Raw genomic sequence first — 19979 nt, forward strand, 5'->3', positions numbered from 1 at the left:
TAAGCCAAATGGCGGAATAATGGCTGTCTTCGGGTTGTCCTCGTCTGTCACCGGAATCTGTGTGTAGGCCTTGGCGCAATCTAGTATACTGTATACACAAGCGCTGCCCAACGCAGAATTGTAGTCGCCGAGCAAAGGCATCGGAGATTTGTCAGGTATCGTGCGGGCGGTCAGAAAAATGGTTCAAATGGGTCTGAGCACTATGGGACTTAACATCTCAGGTCATCAGTCCCCTAGAACTTAGAACTACTTAAACCTATCTAACCTAAGGACATCACACACAACCGTGCCCGAGGGAGGACTCGAACCTGCAACCGTAGCGGTCGCGCAGTTCCAGACTGAAGCGCCTAGAACCGCTCTGCCAAACCAGCCAGTGTGCGGGCGTTCAACGCTGTGTAGTCTCCGCAAGATCGCCACGCGCGGCACTGCTTAGGAACGAGGGCTACGGAACTCAGCCTTCGCTATCTCCAACCAGTGTGGCGCTAGTCTTCGAGGTCGGCAGGAGATCAGCGGCTCCTCAGTCGTCTTGATGTGATGGACAGTATTGGATCGGACGTCCTTCGGCATGCCTGGTGGCTTGGTAAGCACCGGGAAGTCGTTGAGTAGCGCGACCTACTCGTCGCCCCCAATTGTTATCAGCTGGACAGACTGGATGTGTGTCTGGCGCGGTGGTAGCCTGCAGCCGTCAGCATGGTAACCTGGTCCACAAGGCGGGCATCGGACATGTCTGGGAAAATGATATACACTCCTGGAAATTGAAATAAGAACACCGTGAATTCATTGTCCCAAGAAGGGGAAACTTTATTGACACATTCCTGGGGTCAGATACATCACATGATCACACTGACAGAACCACAGGCACATAGACACAGGCAACAGAGCATGCACAATGTCGGCACTAGTACAGTGTATATCCACCTTTCGCAGCAATGCAGGCTGCTATTCTCCCATGGAGACGATCGTAGAGATGCTGGATGTAGTCCTGTGGAACGGCTTGCCATGCCATTTCCACCTGGCGCCTCAGTTGGACCAGCGTTCGTGCTGGACGTGCAGACCGCGTGAGACGACGCTTCATCCAGTCCCAAACATGCTCAATGGGGGACAGATCCGGAGATCTTGCTGGCCAGGGTAGTTGACTTACACCTTCTAGAGCACGTTGGGTGGCACGGGATACATGCGGACGTGCATTGTCCTGTTGGAACAGCAAGTTCCCTTGCCGGTCTAGGAATGGTAGAACGATGGGTTCGATGACGGTTTGGATGTACCGTGCACTATTCAGTGTCCCCTCGACGATCACCAGTGGTGTACGGCCAGTGTAGGAGATCGCTCCCCACACCATGATGCCGGGTGTTGGCCCTGTGTGCCTCGGTCGTATGCAGTCCTGATTGTGGCGCTCACCTGCACGGCGCCAAACACGCATACGACCATCATTGGCACCAAGGCAGAAGCGACTCTCATCGCTGTAGACGACACGTCTCCATTCGTCCCTCCATTCACGCCTGTCGCGACACCACTGGAGGCGGGCTGCACGATGTTGGGGCGTGAGCGGAAGACGGCCTAACGGTGTGCGGGACCGTAGCCCAGCTTCATGGAGACGGTTGCGAATGGTCCTCGCCGATACCCCAGGAGCAACAGTGTCCCTAATTTGCTGGGAAGTGGCGGTGCGGTCCCCTACGGCACTGCGTAGGATCCTACGGTCTTGGCGTGCATCCGTGCGTCGCTGCGGTCCGGTCCAAGGTCGACGGGCACGTGCACCTTCCGCCGACCACTGGCGACAACATCGATGTACTGTGGAGACCTCACGCCCCACGTGTTGAGCAATTCGGCGGTACGTCCACCCGGCCTCCCGCATGCCCACTATACGCCCTCGCTCAAAGTCCGTCAACTGCACATACGGTTCACGTCCACGCTGTCGCGGCATGCTACCAGTGTTAAAGACTGCGATGGAGCTCCGTATGCCACGGCAAACTGGCTGACACTGACGGCGGCGGTGCACAAATGCTGCGCAGCTAGCGCCATTCGACGGCCAACACCGCGGTTCCTGGTGTGTCCGCTGTGCCGTGCGTGTGATCATTGCTTGTACAGCCCTCTCGCAGTGTCCGGAGCAAGTATGGTGGGGTCTGACACACCGGTGTCAATGTGTTCTTTTTTCCATTTCCAGGAGTGTAGTATGCCAAGAAATCAACGCCTATAATTGGTTCACCCACATCTGCCACAATGAAATTTCATGGGCAGTCGCGGCGGAGGTCGAAATCCAGCTCTATTCCGTGCAGGCCTTAGGAGAGTTATTCGTGGCTGTCAAGCAGAATGTCGTTCGCAGTCGACACCGATGTAGCACAGTGCGTGGGTAGATGCATAAATCAGAGCCGGTGTCTCTCAGGCACTTATAGCCGTCGCGTCGATCGCTGATGAATAGCCGCTGTGACGTTGACCGGCAGTCAGATGAAACGCACACGGTCGATTGCCGCTGGAGTTTGAATACGCATACGGCTTGGTGCAGCGTTGTGCAAGTTCTCCAAAACGCCAATGGCACCAGTGGATGTCTTTTGCCAATCAGGTGTCGGCGCAGGCGAGTGAGATGCAGCACTGCTGCGAGGGCGCCTTCTGTCCCCTTGCCGGCTGCGATCTCCAACGACACTGCAACGCGCTTCCAGCTGGCTAATCTGCTGCATCAGCTGATCGACTTTTACCGCTAATGCCTCGTACTCAGCGCGCGCTACCGTGGTGGTTCTACAGGTGCACTGTACACTTGACATCGTAATGGCCGCAGGCGATACGGCATCAAGTACTTCGTCGACCAATCCTGCCACGTCGTCTGGCGACATCCCTGACTGTGTCGCAATAATCACCTTGATTGAGGGAGGCAAGTGACTGCTCTAGATCGTACACAACAGATGATCAGGTACAGAACGTGCGTTGATTTTGCTTCTAAGATGCCGCATGTTACTGGCCGATCTTCGGTCACCGATATCCTCTTGAGTCAATACCTGTCTAATGCACTCCTCTTGAGATGCAGAAACACGGCTGATCAGTTCCAACCTCAAATGGTCGTATGCATTCCCTTCAGGTGGCGCGACAATGATGTCCTGAATTTCTGCCGCATATTGCTGTAGCAATTAGCTCACCACCAATGCGAATTTGGAAGCATCTACAGTCACATCAGAATACACAGGGCCAGGTTGTGTGACCAGAATGGCGGTAGCCTCCGCCTCGTCTGAAGAGGGTCGTGTTGTCTCAAGACTTTCATCCTTTGTGTTACCTACAAGCATGCATGTTTAAATGACAGGATCACTGCTGGGTATGATAATCATGCCTCAAGTCGATACTCACCATAGCACTTCATTAAATTGTACGAAGCTAATAACTTCGTTGGCGAGGATGAATCCAAATAGTGTTTGCGCAAACGAAGTTGTCACGCGACGTAGTGACTGATGGGAGAGACGGTAATTTTTTTTTCTTTGTTGTTATTTTCAACCTTTACAAAAGGTAGGCTGGCAGCAGCTTATCCACGCCGCTCTTTGACCACAGAAAAAAACATACAAGAAATGTGAAGACATAAAAACAGATGTACATGTAGGACATGTAGGACAAATGAGAAAGAAAAGAAGTCACTCACGGAAGGCACTGGTCCAAAGGGAAGTTCAGCTCAGTGCACAAACGTTGACAGATGGTTGAACATGTGAACATAGGAGCACTGATGAAGAAACACCATTGCCCTAAGAGGAAGAGAAACACTAACAGAATGATCGCGATCTTTGGCGCACTATAAACACACTGTTGTAAGAAAAAAAGGGGGGCCTGCCACAGGGAAATACGGGTGGGTAGAGGCGAAGGGGGGGGGGAGGATGCCAGATGGAGAGAAGATGGGAGAGAGGAGAGGGTATGGGGGTGTGGAAGCCTGGGAGAGAGGAGGGAGGAAGTAAGGAGGGAAAGAAGGGAAAGAGGGTGCCCTGGAGGAAAAACACAGGAGGAGGGAGGATGAAATCTGGTAGGAAAGGTATACGGAGGGGATGAGGGCATCATCTGGGAGGGGAAGTTGGCGTACGCCACCTTGGGGAAGGATATGGAGTGTGGTATGATGGAGAGCAGGTGGGACACAGATGTACAGGTGTGGCAGAGGACGGGGGTGGGAAAGGATGGGAGAGACAAGCAGGTGAGGGGGATCAAGCTTACGAGATGTGTAAAGGTTCTGTATCCATTCAAGGAAGAGGAGGAGGTGTGGGAAAGGAATTAAGCAGTAGAGGATCCACGTGGGGGGGGGGGGGGGGAGGCGGATGCGATAGGCGAGGCAGAGCGCATGGCATTCCAGGATTTGAAGGGACTTGTAGATGGTAGGAGGGGCAGAGATCCAGGCAGGATGGGCATAACAGAGGATGGGGCAGATGAGAGATTTATGGGTGTGGAAGATTGTGGAGGGGTCCAGGCCCCATGTGCGGCCAGAAAGGAGCTTGAGGAGGCAGAGTCAGGAGCATGCCTTGGCTTGGATCGTCCAGAGACGGGGGATCCAGGAGAGGCGACGGTCAAGGTTGACACCAAGGTACTTGAGGGTGGGGTGAGGTTGATAGGATGGCCATAGTGAGATAAAAATGTAGGAGATGGATGGAAGGTGTGAATTTGCCTACAATGATGGCCTGGATTTTGGAAGGATTGACCTTGAGCAGCCACTGGTTACACCAAGTCATGAACCGGTCAAGATGGGATTGGAGAAGGTGTTGGGAGCATTGCAGGGTGGGGACAAGGGCAAGGAAGGCGATGTCATCAGCATATTGGAGAAGGTGTAAGGGGGCTGAAGGAGGTGGCATGCCCGCAATGTAAAGAAGGTAGAGAACAGGGGAGAGGACGGATCCTTGGGGCACACTGGCAGAGAGGTGGAAGGTGTAGGAATCTGTGTTATGGATGGTGACATAGGAAGGACGGTGAGAAGGAAGGAGGCGATCAGATGGACGTAGTTAATAGGAAGGGCGAAGGTTTGGAGCTTGAAGGGGAGACCAGAATGCCATACACAGTCGTAGGCACGCTCAAGGTCGAGAGAGAGAAAGATGGCAGAGCGACGGGAATTTAGATGTTCAGAGAGGAGGTGAGTGAGGTGAAGGACAAGGTCATCAGTAGAGAAAGACAGCCGAAAGCCACATTGGTTAGAGGGAAGGAGGTGGCGCTGGTGGAGGTGCTTGTGGATGTGTCAGGTGAGGATGGATTCCAGGACCTTGCTGAAGACTGAGGTAAGGCTGATGGGACAGTAGGAGGAGATAGCAGATGGCAGTTTGTCGGGTTTGAGGAACATCAGGATCTGGGAGGTTATCCACAGGTTGGGGTAGAAACCGGTGGGCAAGACCACATTACATAGTCTGGCCAAGGTGGAGAGAAAGGAGGCGGGAGCTTCACTGAGATGACGGTAGGTAACACGGTCATGACTGGGAGCAGTGTTGCGTTTCGTGCATAGTGTAGCTATGATATCTTGAGTGGTGATCGGGGTGTTGAGTTCAGTATGTGTAATGTTGACAAAGTACTGCAAGCCAGGAGCGAGTGGAGGGGCAGAGGTGTCAGTTCGATCAGGGACATCAGGAAAGATGGAGTAATAGAACTGGGAATCATCAGGGATGTTAAAGATACCATAAAGGTAGGAAGCAAAATGGTTGGCCTTACGAAGGTTATCAAGAAAGGGGTGGTCATCATGAAGGAGAGGGTAGTAGGGGGGGGGGGTTAGACCCGGTAAGGCAGCGGAAGGCTAACCAGTACTTAGATGTGTTAATAGGCATGGTAGCATTAAGGCGGGTGCATGTCTGTCACCAGTCCCGGCATTTCTTGGCAACGAGCAATTTTCGTACGTGTCATTGGAGTTACCGGTGACGATGTAGTGTGTCCTCGTCCCATGTGTGATGGAATGCATGGCATAGACAGTGGGATTCACGAAGGAGGAGGACAGGGAGATGGTCACTGCCAATAGGGTCAAAGATGTCCACTGTGATGTGGCCAAGGAGGTTGGTGGAGACCAGGATGACATTGGGAGTGTTACTGGATTCATGGCTGGTGTGTTGGGGAATGGCAAGGAGGTCACCTTGGAGGGAGATGAGAAACCGATGCCACCACCAGAGCTGGGCAGCAGAACGAGTATGGATGTTGAGGTCAGTGGCTACCACGTAGGGGGAGAAGCTATGGTCGATCTGGAAGAATGAAGTCGAAGGCAATAGGGGTAGAGGGGTGGACATAGATGGTGGTGCAACTAATGGTAAGGCCAGGGAAGAAGAGACTGAGGATCTGGTGTTCCATGGGGTCGGGAAGGAGGGGTTGGAGCCGAACAGGGATCTGGCAGTGGTCGGCAATGGCTACCCAGCCACGTGCTATCTGGAGGGGATTATTGGAGCGGTGAAGGGGGTAGGGCGATGTGTGAACAGTACGTTGGGGCTGGAGAAAGGTTTCGTTCAGGAGGAAGGCATTCACACTGTAGGTCGTGAGGAGGTTCTTGTTAATATGAAGGGAGCAGATGTTGTTGAACAAGATATGGTGCTGTCGCGCCATGATGGTAACTTGGACGAGGGTGTTGAGATGGGAGAAGGTGAAGTGGGACTTGGTATGGGAGTAGGTGGCGTAGGTTTTTAGGTGGAAAACAGAGCGGATGGCGTGGGATATCTGTTGGAGGATGTGGGGGCGCTAGAAGGGATGGATGGTTTGAAGGACAATGGTAAAGAATCGAATGATGTCCTCAGCAGTGGGGGGGGGGGAAGTTGGCAGGAGGGGTAGGGGCATCCAGATGACAGACAGGGACAGTGAGTTAAGGAGTGCAGGGGGGGTTCAGGTCTTGCACTTCTGGGAGTAGGTGGGGTGGAATAAATTGCAAGTGTTACAAGAAGGGGGGGACTGGAGGTTGGGACACTCCTCGAGGAAGTGTGCTTGCTTACATTGTGGGCAGACTGGGGCCTCGTGGCACTCAGATGTATGATGTGCATTGTAGAGCAAACACCTCTGGCAGCGGACGGATTTGGGAGGGGAACGGGAGGGGTCAACTTTGTACCGGTGGTGGAACAGGAGGGCGCCCTCTTTTAGGAGAAGGTCAATGGAGGGAGCATGCTCAGAGAAGACCCACATGAGGTGGGTGGTGCGGGCAGGGTTATAGATCTGGCGGACGGCACGCACTTCCAGGCAGGGATGCGCCTTGAGCTCCACCAACACCTCCTCCTCCATGATTGTTGTACTAAGCCGAGTGACCACAGCGGTGAGGCTCAGCAGGGGATGTGAGGTTGGCAGGTAGAGGGGCGTGAAGGAGCTGGGGCAAGGAAGGCATTTGGGCCAAAGTGGGTAATAAGGATTCTGGAAAGAATGCTGTTATGGAGGGTGGGGATAAGGGAGGTGATGAGGACTGAGTCCCTACGGGGGGTGAGGAGGGAGATAGGGGCTCCTGGGAAGTGTTGACGGAAGAGCAGCGTGAGTTTCTGGGTCTCCAGGAGGGAAGGATCTGTATTGGACAGGAGATATTTATGGGAAGGGGAGGGGTCAGTGGAGAGGTGGGGGGGGGAGGGGAGAAGTGGCAGGCAGTGAGATATCCATGGCATTGTGGAGGGGGGGAGGAGGGAGAGGCTGTAATTTTTTAGGAGTTGAGGAGGCGAGGGTGCCGCTGGGGCGCTTAACTGCAGCAGAAGGGTGGGAGGAGGTTTGGGGGATGGGAGTGACTGGGAGATGGTGGGAGGTGGCAGGTCCCAGCGTTGGTGCTATGGTGGCGTGGGCTGTGGGCCTCTGGGCGACCACCCTGGTGGGGGCTGCAGGAGTGGGAGTAAGAGGTTGGGGGAGAGGAGGGAAGGGAAGGGATCGGGCGAGGGAGTGGGAGTAAGAGGTTGGGGGAGAGGAGGGAAGGGAAGGGATCGGGCGAGGAGGCTTGGGAGGAAGGAACAGTGGACGGGGCAATGAAGGGCGCAGGAGTGGGAAGGGTGAGAAGCGGGGGGATGGGTTTGGGGGAAGGGCGACTGTGCGCACCACGTAATCGTGGTGGCAGTGGCAGAAGGAGAGGTGTAGACGATGGCTTTGGTGATTGCGGTGGTGGTGGGGGTAGTCATGGTAAGGGTTACAAGGGAAAACAGGAGAAACGGAACAAAAATGGGCGAAGACGGAGACGAATCACACACAACGACGAAGACGAAGACAAGGATGCAGGCCGGGGCCGATCCCCACTCCCCTGCCGCCGACAAGAGGGCGGCTGCAGGAGGAAGATCCACTGCCAGGGGCAGCGGTGCGCTGGACCGCGTCTGCTGCTGCTGCTGCTGCTGCTGGCATCGCCGTCGGGCTGGGCTGAACCCCTGCTGCTGCTGCTAAAACCTGCGAGGGCTGCTGGCGGCGCTGGAACCAGCTGGCGCTGCTGGAACTGCTGCGGTCGCCGGGACTGGCGCTGGCGCTGCTGCTGCGGAACAGGTGCCGTCGACTTCTGCTGTGTCTGCTGAAAAACCTAGCGCTTTGACAGTTGCGGCAACAATTCTCGAAGGGCGGCACTTGACATGAGTTCCACCGAAGATAAGCGACTGTTAATGGGAAGCGCGTGCAATACCTGGCTCGCGAGACTAGGAAATTGAAAACAGATGAGTTACGCTTAGTAAGCTCGTTGTTTGTTTGCATTACTGAGTACATTGTACATAGGGATCCAAACATTACTAAACGTAAAAAATATAGTAGAACAACCAACATACAAAAAGTAACAAAACAAGGAATAAAAGCTCTGCGCATCGCGAGAACAGAACGTAGCGCTCCTAGCGGAACGCGCGGAACTACTTGGAGCACGTGCGAAAATTGACACTTACGCTTGGGCTGATACTCGTGTAGTAACACAACACACACCAGATGATGGCTATGGTCGCTACATATTTATACAAAAAATTTTTAATTGCTTGAAATCACTAATCTGTGTTTTCGTTTTTCGTAATTCGTATCGCTCGGACCGTGGATACAGAACATTACCTTGTTTCCTGTAATGAAGGATGGGATTCGAACAAAATGAAAAGAATTCTCTTCCTGAGAATATGATGGCTGAATGTAGTTGCATATAAAAAAAATTAACAGGAGAACAAGAGATTTATTTTATATTTCTTGTGCCTCTCTAAGTAATGAAGACAACAAAAAAGCTGTAACTGGTTTACCGAGTACGACTGCATAAGAATCTTATATTGCCTAGATTTTCAGTCAACAACAGACAACAAACTTTTATTAAAATATACAATATTATATATTTATGGTCTTATTTATGAATCACACATTTCAAGCCTCATCCTTTTCTGTCGTGTTAGCAAAGATATTTGATATTACTGACGATACCACGGAGGTAAAAAAAGAAGAGAGTTGATATTACGTTATAAACTTGAAGCCGATGTCAGCCGTCTTAAGTAGCCCAAAACATTAGGTTCAACGCGGTGATACTTGCCCGTGACGTCACTCTGAGTTGGCCATGTACAGTTTGAACTGTGTTGGATGCTTTGACTGACTGTGTGGAGGCATCGTTATTTCATCAAAAATGCCAACTTGCGTTATTTACGGGTGTACTAATCGATCCGATCGTAAACTAAATTTTAAAGGAACCACATTTCATTCGCATGTGGAGCAGTTCGAGCAATATGGTTTTTTTTTCTATTCATGAATTGCAATTGCACTGTTTACTTTTATTGTAGTTGTTTTATTTCTGTCATTTGACTTTACATTTGCCTTTACGTTCTTTCTCGTCTTTCCTGGCTTTTTCATTGCCTTCAAAATCGCAAGCGCTAAGACATCCGAGCCACACTGTATCAACGGTCTCGTCCACGCACAACACACGTCTACGTAACAGCGCTGATTGTTGGGGCATCATCTCATGCCCTAAATTCCTCCCGCCGATAATTATTCATTGTTCACATTTGCTCCCCCTTTATAAAGGTTCTGGCTAGAAGAACCGGAGACAGCGGTCATGTTTGTGTGAGTTTCGAGTGTATGACTGTACGGGTGATTATGTCTGCTTTGTTCCCTTTCTGAAGAAGGCGTTGGCTGAAAACTTAGGTGAACATTTTTTTCGTCGTGGCAGCCTGCTCCTTGGCGTGTGAGTGGCCATCTATCCGTTTCACAGTATAGTCATTTCCTCATAAAAATTGTTGTAAATAAGCCACTGCACTGCAGCAAGAACAATGATGTACATAATTACACTACCAGAAGAAAAAAACGGCATTCATTACGCCACATTAAGGTCTTCTGTAGCGCAAACAAGGGTTCACAATGCACCAACCACTTTCCCTTTGATATAAAAGTAAAATTAAAAACTAAACTGAAAACGCGTCTCTTTGACATCTCCTCTTATTCTCCAGGAGCAGGTGTTATTACTGTAATTTATAACGGTGATGGGTATGAGTTACTGACAAACATATCTGTCTTTAATTAAAAAACGAAGAAACTGACAAATGATCAGCATGGAGGCATATTTAGAAACAAAATTAATGTCAATATATAATGACTCGTTCCACATCATTATGATTTATCGTGCAAATGATACATGGAGCATAAAACAAACTAAGTGAATAACTAGCTACTGGTATATCACAAAGCATGGTATAGACTTATGTACTTTGAAAACCTCAAATTGAAATTCAAATGTAAAGTCAAGCAGATGATGAAGGTAGACGTACATCCATGCTATGTCTGGTTATACCTGAAAACTGACATAGTTACTGGTGAGAATATTGCGGGAAAACAAGCAGACAAACTACGGCTGGAAAAGTAAGCCTGCATGTTACATAGGTTACATTATCATTACTACAAAAATACTTACATATATGTTAAAGCAAAATATCCTTTTTATATAGAGTCTTAAGCGTTTAAGATAATTCCCTTAGTCACATAACGCTGGAAGATGCTTAAAAAATTAATCTTTTTATTCACCCTGTAAATTGCTGTTGTTGGCCTCACACTGAATGAGGTAAGATTTCAAAGTGAGAAGATGTGTAAACTACAGTGAGACTAATGAACTGACAATCTGCACGAAGATACACATTATGTGATCAAAAGTATCCGGACACCTGGCTGAAAATGACTTACAATTTGGTGGCGCCCTCCATCGGTAATGCCGGAATTCAATATGGCGTTGGCCCACCCTTAGCCTTGATGAAAGCTTCCACTCTAGCAGGCGTAAGTTCAGTCAGGTGCTGGAAGGTTTCTTAGGGAATGGCAGCCCATTCTTCACGGAGTGCTGCACCGAGGAGCGGTATCGATGTCGGTCGGTGAGGCCTGGCAAGAAGTCGGCGTTCCAAAACATCCCAAAATGTTCTATACGATTCAGGTCAGGACTCTGTGCAGTCCACTCCATTACAGGTATGTTAACTGTCGTGAAACCACAGGCCGTGCATTATGAACAGGTGCTCGATCGTGTTGAACCATACCCAAATTGCTCTTCAACAGTGGGAAGAAAGAAGGTGCTTAAAACATCAATGTAGGCCCGTAGTGTGAAATTGCCACGCAAAACAACAAGGGGTGCTAGTCCCCTCTATGAAAAACATGACCACACCACAACACCACCGTCTCCGAATTTTACTGTTGGCACTACACGAGCTGGCAGAGGACGTTCACCGGGCATTCGCCATACCCACGCCCTGCCATCGGATCGCCACATTGTGTACCGTGATTCGTCACTCCACATACCGTTTTTCCAGTGTTCAACCGTCCAAGTGTTTACGCTCCTTACGCCAAGCGAGGCGTCGTATGGCATTTACCGGCGTGATGTGTGGCTTATGAACAGCCGCTCGATCATGATATCATGATATGAGTTTTCTCACCTCCCGACTAACTGTCATAGTACTTGCAGTGGATCCTGATGCAGTTTGGAATTCCTGTGTGATGGTCTGGATTGATGTCTGCCTGTTACACATTACGACCCTCTTCAACTGTCGGCGGTCTCTGTCAGTCAACAGACTAGGTCGGCCTGTACGCTTTTGTACTGTACGTGTCCCTTCACGTTTCCACTTCACTATCACATCGGAAACAGTGGACCTAGGGATGTTTAGGAGTGTGGAAATCTCGCTTACAGAGGTAAGACACACGTGACACCCAGTCATCTGACCAGGTTCGATGCCCGTTAGTTGCGTGGAGCGCCCCATTCTGCTCTCTCACGATGTCTAATGACTGATGAGGTCGCTGATATGGAGTACCTGGCAGTAGGTGGCAGCACAATGCACCTAATATGAGAAACGTATGTTTTTGGGGGTGTCCTGATACTTTTGATCACATAGTGTACCTCTATGCAGTTCTGTATGTTTGACATTTCAATAATCGCTCACTTTGTTGGACAAACAAGAAGCAGTACCAGTAACCAAACAAGCATTGGTTTCGGAGTTCCAGCTTCATTTGCTATCGATACAAATATAGTAAAAGTGGAATTAAATGCATTACCAAAGCATCCTTTTCACATCGCATCCTTTTATACCTGGTTATTCGAAATATGTCAAAAAGACAAGTTACATTAACGAGGTCAAATGTGTTGTATTACTACAGCAAACAGGCATTTAAGAACAGAAAAATGTTCGAAATTGCCCTCCCTCCTTACACTATGCTGTTCATGTAAGCATTGTAATTTTTTCATGTTTAAAACAGCTGTTGCTTGCACATGATAGAAATAATGAACAAGAAGCAATCGCAAACAGTAGTCTGCTAATGTTTTGGGCTACTTAAGATGGCGGCAAGCCCTGCCCACTCTGTCTTCAAAACAACGTATAGCGTGAGTCTATAGCGCCATCTCCCTTTTTTTAACCTCCATGGGAGATATGGTTTTATTTAAGTTCCATTCCCATAACATGCCAAATTCTAAATCCCCTAACATGGAGCTGAAATTCTGAGTTAATGCATAATGAAACGAAGTGAAGAGCTAGATCTTCCTATATTTTTACAATGTAGATATTCCGGTATCGTTTAGTGAGTCTTCTATAAAAGAGCGCCTTTCTTTTGACGATTGTGCTGCGTGAGCCATAGGCAGCATGATGGCAACAGCCATAAGCAACATGATGACATATAATACGTCAGAAGACTTGTGAGTACTATTTATTATTTGTTGTTTATTTCTATTCTCAGTACCACTACTTCATATCTTAAAAGTGGCCGTGCGTTTCTAGGCGCTACAGTCTGGAACCGAGCGACCGCTACGGTCGCAGGTTCGAATCCTGCCTCGGGCATGGATGTGTGTGATGTCCTTAGGTTAGTTAGGTTTAATTAGTTCTAAGTTCTAGGCGACTGATGACCTCAGAAGTTGAGTCGCATAGTGCTCAGAGCGATTTTGTTACTCCTCGACCTTCTACACTCGAAAAAACATATCTGTTTCTCTGAAGCACAGTTCAAGAAAGTAACAGCAGACGTGTAAATTCGTAAAACTGCAAAAGGGAAGCGACAACATTTAGTGCTGAAGTATAATTTACATGGCTTGTAAAAGTGATTTGTGATAGTTGTATCAATTTATGTCTAATTCCCAAAGACCTGGGCATGCTTTTTGAAATTCTTGCTGATTCTCAGCTGTGTTGGACTGAATTATTACTATCACAGCTAATTTTTTTAAACTTCTATGTGCACGAAAATACGAAAATTTTAGTTTCATTATCACAAAAATAAATGTTTTTGGAAAAACTTCCCTTGAAATCCAAAAGCGATTACCCGTTATGGACATATTTCAGACGTATGTCACTAAGCTGTAGTCTCGAAGTGCTACGGTACCTGACATAATAAAACTTACCACATCGTGCGATAAAAATGACTTTCTAAGAAAATTATGCGAAATACGGGATAGCGGTTTTGCAACAAATTATTCTGACTGATCACTTGATATGTTTGATACCAATGATACAACTGCGGTCTATAAACGTCGTCATGATGTTTTCCGTCTGAAGGAACGTGGCGGCATAATGAAATATAATTATGTGGGACATTAAATTTTAGACTTGTTCTTCGGTCTCAACCAAACAACCCTCCAAAATCACAACATGGGCCTACTCCGAAAGATCTACAGAACATGTGTCGCTTACGACCGCAAATTTTACTTGCAGCAATGTAAGCTGTGCTATTATATTCCAAAATAGCCACCATATCTGTGATCTCAGCGTATTCGTGCCTAAATCTGTAAACCATACACCCCTTAATAGCGTCAGTTTACGAATCAAAGCTATTGCACTTTTTTACGAACAAATATAAATCCCTTCTAGTTCGTATACTTTCTGTAAGAGGCTCTACATCTGCGACGAATGGTTCGTATATTCTCCGGAAGAGGTGCAATCACACCCTTTGTTTATCGTTACCACCGTTTCGTTACGACTAATACTGATGTTCAATCATCGCCTTGCAACCATTCCTGGAAAGCTTTCTTGGAAAAGGCCATGGCCATGTTCCTTCCACATTCTTGTCTAATCCGAACTCTGGACCGCGTCCAATTAAACCCTAATCATCTTGCATTTCTTTTTTTCAGTACGTGTAATCTGTAGTGTCCATTTTTCGTTGCTCAAAGGGTCGCGAAGTAACATAAAGCGACTGATTTGTTTCGAGAAATATGAGTGTTGACAAGGGGTCGTTGCTTCAGTTCTCGTTATTGTGAAATTTTAAATTGCTAGTGACAACGATAAAAAGGTAACTATATAGATTTGTCAACTGCATCACGTTAAAGCTTTCCTCGTGTCCATAAATAAGTTTTTCTTTCAAACGATTATTGTCAGTACAATGTAATAACTAACAGTTCTTACCAACGTATATTTTCTTTGAAATACCAGAGGAATTGTATTGCACAGAAAGAATTTCATCCAGCATTGGTCTCTTGAAAGAAAATAGTGTTATTTCATTAAGTTATTGTGCGATATTTTTTGGCAAAATTTGATGTTCTAAACAAAACCTGCAGAATAATTCGAACTAGAGTCAGTCAAGTTAAAGAAATTTTGTAGTAATTTGTTTTTCTAATGAAAACTACTACATTTTGCGTCTATCAGAGGTGGTTGCAAGCTATATAACAAGTATCACTGATGGCTCAAGTAAATTTGACAGCCAGCTAATTTTGTTTCCCAAGGAAAAAACTCTTCTGATGCTCTGCTAAAAATTACCACCGTACATCTCTATTTGAAATAGGGTCAACAGTTCTCGGATTTGCTGACTGGATATCGATTCATGTTTCATTCTATTTAACAGTCACCGACAAAGTTAATCAGTACTAAGATATTTGATTCAGGCTATTATTTGTTCCAACTATTCATGTGTATGAATTACAACTTAAATATATATAATTCTCTCTGTTTTCGTTAAATCTATTCAGATGAGTCATCTCGTTGAGATCGGGTGTTCTGCCGGTGGTCCGCGTATTCCCACCACGTTATTTCGAAGCCGTTACTCGACTTCTCATCTCACGTCAAGTTATGGCGTTGCAATATTGGGATGACGCGGTCCACCGGCAGAAACACCCGATCTCAGTGAGTGACGACGAATCTCTGGCAAAGTCTCAGAGATTACAGCTCTTAGGCTTTTCAGAATGCGCAACACGAATGCGCATCTCTACGTAGAGATGCGCATTCGTACAGTGAAAAACGGTTACGACGGAACAAAAGCTACCGAAACAGTTTTTATTGTTACAACGTGTTAAACAATGAACAGAAAAAATTTAAATAATCAGTGCCATGTTATCGATCGTGTCAAGTTTTATTACAATACAGTAATTCGATTTTCTCCTAAAATCAATTTTGTCGCTACTTTGAAAGTAGGCCTACATATTCTTTTTTGGGAATATCTCTTTTTGCTCTTGCAATGTCATTTTCTGAGTCAACTTTTCGAAATACTGTTCGATATCATCCATTGTTTTATTTATTTCCCAATCGAATCTATATTGCTAACCGAGTAACCCGGTCCACGGTCACCTGTACCCCGTTGAAAGTTGCCTAATGCCATACAGGGGCAATATTTCACACGGTTACTGACCGAATTTACAAATTTAAATATAATCTATTGTTAAGAAGTATAGTCTTAGGATTCATTTTTAACACAGTAAGGGGCAGCGTTACTCAAGACGCGAAGATACCAAGATTATATTCATACAGTATTTGACAATGAGAACAATTAGTGACTTCAACAGAAATTTCAAACTTTTGCGAAACATTTTTTCAATAAATTCCCCACAAAATGGTGAAATAAGTTTATCGCTTACTAAATTTTCGCTGTGTATGTAATAAAATTGCCACGTCGGGCATGACGTTTTAATTTATTACTTCTTTACTAGAAACTCTGATCGCAATACATTTTTCAGACAGTTTCTACATATACTACTGAATGTACCTGGAAAATTATATCACTATACGATACATAGTTAAGCAGATATGAGATACGTCAAGAAGTAGCTTTTGCTTAATACGGAACGTAAATTACTGGGTCTATGCTAAACCATTGTTTGACAGAGAGCACTTAGCGACTTCCAACCAACTTTGAATACAATTTCAGATCTTTTTAAGACCTTTCTACTGACATGTTGAATGCCAGATATTTAACACATTAACTCACCTGTAAAGTAGTCAGAAATTTGAAGTTGATTTATACATAGATGATCCATTCTTAAAGGAATCGAGGTTACTGGTGGGGGTTACTGGTGGGCGTCTAAATAGCTGTTTCTATTTTCGTGATGTTTCGCGTTTCTGGTGAAGTATGAATAGGAACTGAAATGCTTGTTTCATTGTCAAGTTCGTCATCTAAATAGGTGCTATATTTTGAGCTGTGAAGAACCCACAAAATGTCTTCGTCTCTCATAAGCAGCGCTGAACACGAATCATCATCGACTGCAAAAAATGCATTCAGTGATACTGTAGGACATTTCATTCAATCAATATATGTTGGGTAAATGGCAGCATCGGTCGTAAATATTGAAATCCTTTATTTGGTTTCATTAAATGACGTCTCAGTTTCAATATCCGCCGTTTCTTGAAGCGCAAAAAAAAAGAAAAAAAAAGTCACATATCCATCAGAACACAATATAAAGAAAACATTATTCATTGGTCTTTGGCGCCTCCAAATCCCATGCTGAATACAACATACGTAATGCATCTATTCATTCATTCACTCACCGCGTTCCGTCAACCCCATGTTGAAGTAGAACCTCCGAGGATGTGGAACGAGTCAGGGTATACATTAGCAGGCAGAAGGAACGCCTGCTGAATACTTCTCTAAAGTACATACGTTACCTGCAAAGCGTCAAATCAAGGCATTGTGTAGAATGTCTAGACAATACACAGAATTCGTAAAACTCTCTGCCAATGTGTTTAATTTAATCGTAATTGAATACTTTTTCTGTGAAATCTGCAAAATATCCAGGTTTTAATAAAATGCGAAATGGACGCAGGCGAAGTACTAAATTACAATGAAATAATGTGCTCAAACTAAAAATTTATGTCTTTCATGAAGGTTAAATTAAAATATAGAAATTATCACAGTTGTGAGTGTCTGAAAATTGGCTTATTCTGAAGCAAATATGTTTTAATAGTCTTAACAAAATGCAATAAACAGTTAAAAAAACAGATTTTTACAGTTATGACAGTTGTGTAATAACCATTAACTGAATCAAAACGTTCAATTTTTATGTACTTCTTGCTGTACTTTCTTATGCTGCATTGATGCAGAAGCAAACTGAAATGATATTTTGAGTTGGAAAAACTTTACTTTTTAACACAGAAACAACTGATGTTTTGGCATTTATTTTTGCATACGCATTGTACAAATCTTTGTCCGGTCCCGGCACGTTGCGGAGTTGTAGCTGACGTTAGAGATACTTCTTTATCCATCGGAACATCTTCGGACTCTAGAAGAGATTTCTTGCATACCGTGAATTGTGAACTCGTGTACAACTGCTTTAGAATTTCTTCTTTGGTATTCAGTTTATGAAAATCATCATTTGTCGCATCAGCCTTGAGTGAAAATGTTTGTACATCCATAACCATCCAAAGAAAATTTACATATTATTTTGTGGCCAAAGTAAAGTGCTGTTTTATTTTGTATCCTAAATTTTGAGGCCTGAAGCAAACCAAGACCCACTTCTTAGCATTTGCTACGAGCCCGCACTGGTTTAATCCGGCGTTGCCTTCGAATGATCGGTCATGTCGTATCTTCGAATAGCGACCATTTCTCCTGGGGCAACTTTTATGAAGATTCTGCTACCGATGTCATTTTATGCAACCCACAATTCTACATCTGGCTTGCAAAAACCACTCGCGATGTTTACATACTCTCCCGATCGCTGCGCGCTAGTCCTACGATGAAAATGAACAGGATCTTTGTGTAGGAAACTTAATATCGTTAAATTTACGTTTTCGCTAGAGGTCGTAATTTTCGAGTTGTTCAAGAAAAACTTACAAAAGAGATCTTCAAACACGCCCCCCATACCACACTCAGCCCCCACCTATCAGGATTTCTAGTATGTTGTTCATGGCACTCTCTCCTACCACTGTACAAAAATTTGCGACTTCAGTAGTTATTTCCCACATTTGACTAATTAGGGTCGTTATCTACTGATCATCCTATGCCAACGGCTTAGTCGAGCACTTACAAACTGATGTCTGTGTAAATTTTACCCGACAGTTTTGTGAATTTTAGCAGTATAAACTAAACAGTTACGTCGTTGTATTCGTCAGGCATTTTGACTACGAAATTACTGCTTGCATGAATTATTTGGATCGAGCTGTCAACATAATTAGCGTAGACTTATGTTTACGAATGTCGTTTTTCAATCATAGCCAACGGCCTTGCCGCAGTGGTAACACCGGTTCCCGTCAGATCATCGTAGTTAAGCGCTGTCGAGCTGGGTCAGCACTTGGATGGGTGACCATCGGGTCTGCCGAGCGCTGTTGGCAAGCGGAATGCACTCAGCCCTTGAGAGGCAAACTGAGGAGCTACTTGATTGAGAAGTAGCGGCTCCGGTCTCGGAAACTGACATACGGTCGGGAAGGCGGTGTGCTGACCATATGCCCCTCCGTATCCGCATCCAGTGTCGCCTGTTGTCTGAGGATGACATGGCGGCCGGTCGGACCCGTTGGGCATTCCAAGGCCTGTCCGGACGGAGATTTTCTTTCATTATCCATACGGGCACGTTTAAATGAATAATACTGAATAAGTAGGTGTCTGTTCTGGTGGCGTAATAGCCCCAGCAACAGAGACCAAAAAATGTCGAAGATCGGGAATAGTTTATGTAGTCGGAAATCTTTGAGTATTGGTAAGATGGAGTGCCACGAACAACATACTAGGCATCCTGACTGGTGAGGGATGAGGGTGAGGTGGAGGTGAGTTTGAAGGTCACTTATGTACGTTTTCTTGAATAACTCGAAAACCGTGGCCTCCTGTGAATACGTATCCCAGTACAAAGTTGAACTATATTAAGTTTCCTACACAAAGGTCCTGTTCTGTTTTTTCTGTAGGAGTAATAACTGGCGCGCAGCGATCGAGAGAATATGAAAATATTGAAGGCCAGATGTAGAATTACGGGTCTCACAAAACGATAACGATAGCGGCAGGTGTACCATCCTGCACATATAGGGTGTCCCAGGAGGAATAATCAACATTTAAAGATATGACAGAAATGATCATTCGAAGCCCTAAGGCAATGCCGGATTAAACCAGCTCGGGCCCCTAGCAAATGTTAAGGATGGGCCCTGGTTTGCTTTGGGCCTCAAAATTTAGAATATAAAATATAACAGCACATTATTTTGGTCCCAAAACTATAAGTAAATATTCTTTGGGTGGTTATCGTCGTACAAACATTTAAAATATAAATTCTTTTCTTGAGAAAATAAAAATTTTACCTTACTGCAAACATATTTTCTTATACAAATTTTCTTCCTTAAATTTGTGCAATCTAATAAAGTTAAATACATTGATTCAAATATGGCATTCAAGGACCAGAAATTAAATTTAAGAAGAGAGTTATACTTAACTCAAATTTTTAAAAAAAATACGAATAAAGACCACAGTCATTTTGACAAGGATTTTAGAAAAATTGCCGTTTA

At 45.8% G+C, this 19979-nt stretch overlaps 1 pseudogene; it reads left to right on the forward strand.

The window, feature by feature from the left end:
* The first annotated feature begins 18712 nt into the window (after positions 1–18712).
* Positions 18713–18830, forward strand: LOC126163664 (5S ribosomal RNA; annotated as a pseudogene).
* The last annotated feature ends 1149 nt before the right edge of the window (positions 18831–19979 follow it).

This window comes from Schistocerca cancellata, chromosome 2, assembly GCF_023864275.1.
Source record: "Schistocerca cancellata isolate TAMUIC-IGC-003103 chromosome 2, iqSchCanc2.1, whole genome shotgun sequence".
In the NCBI taxonomy this organism is placed as follows: domain Eukaryota; kingdom Metazoa; phylum Arthropoda; class Insecta; order Orthoptera; family Acrididae; genus Schistocerca; species Schistocerca cancellata.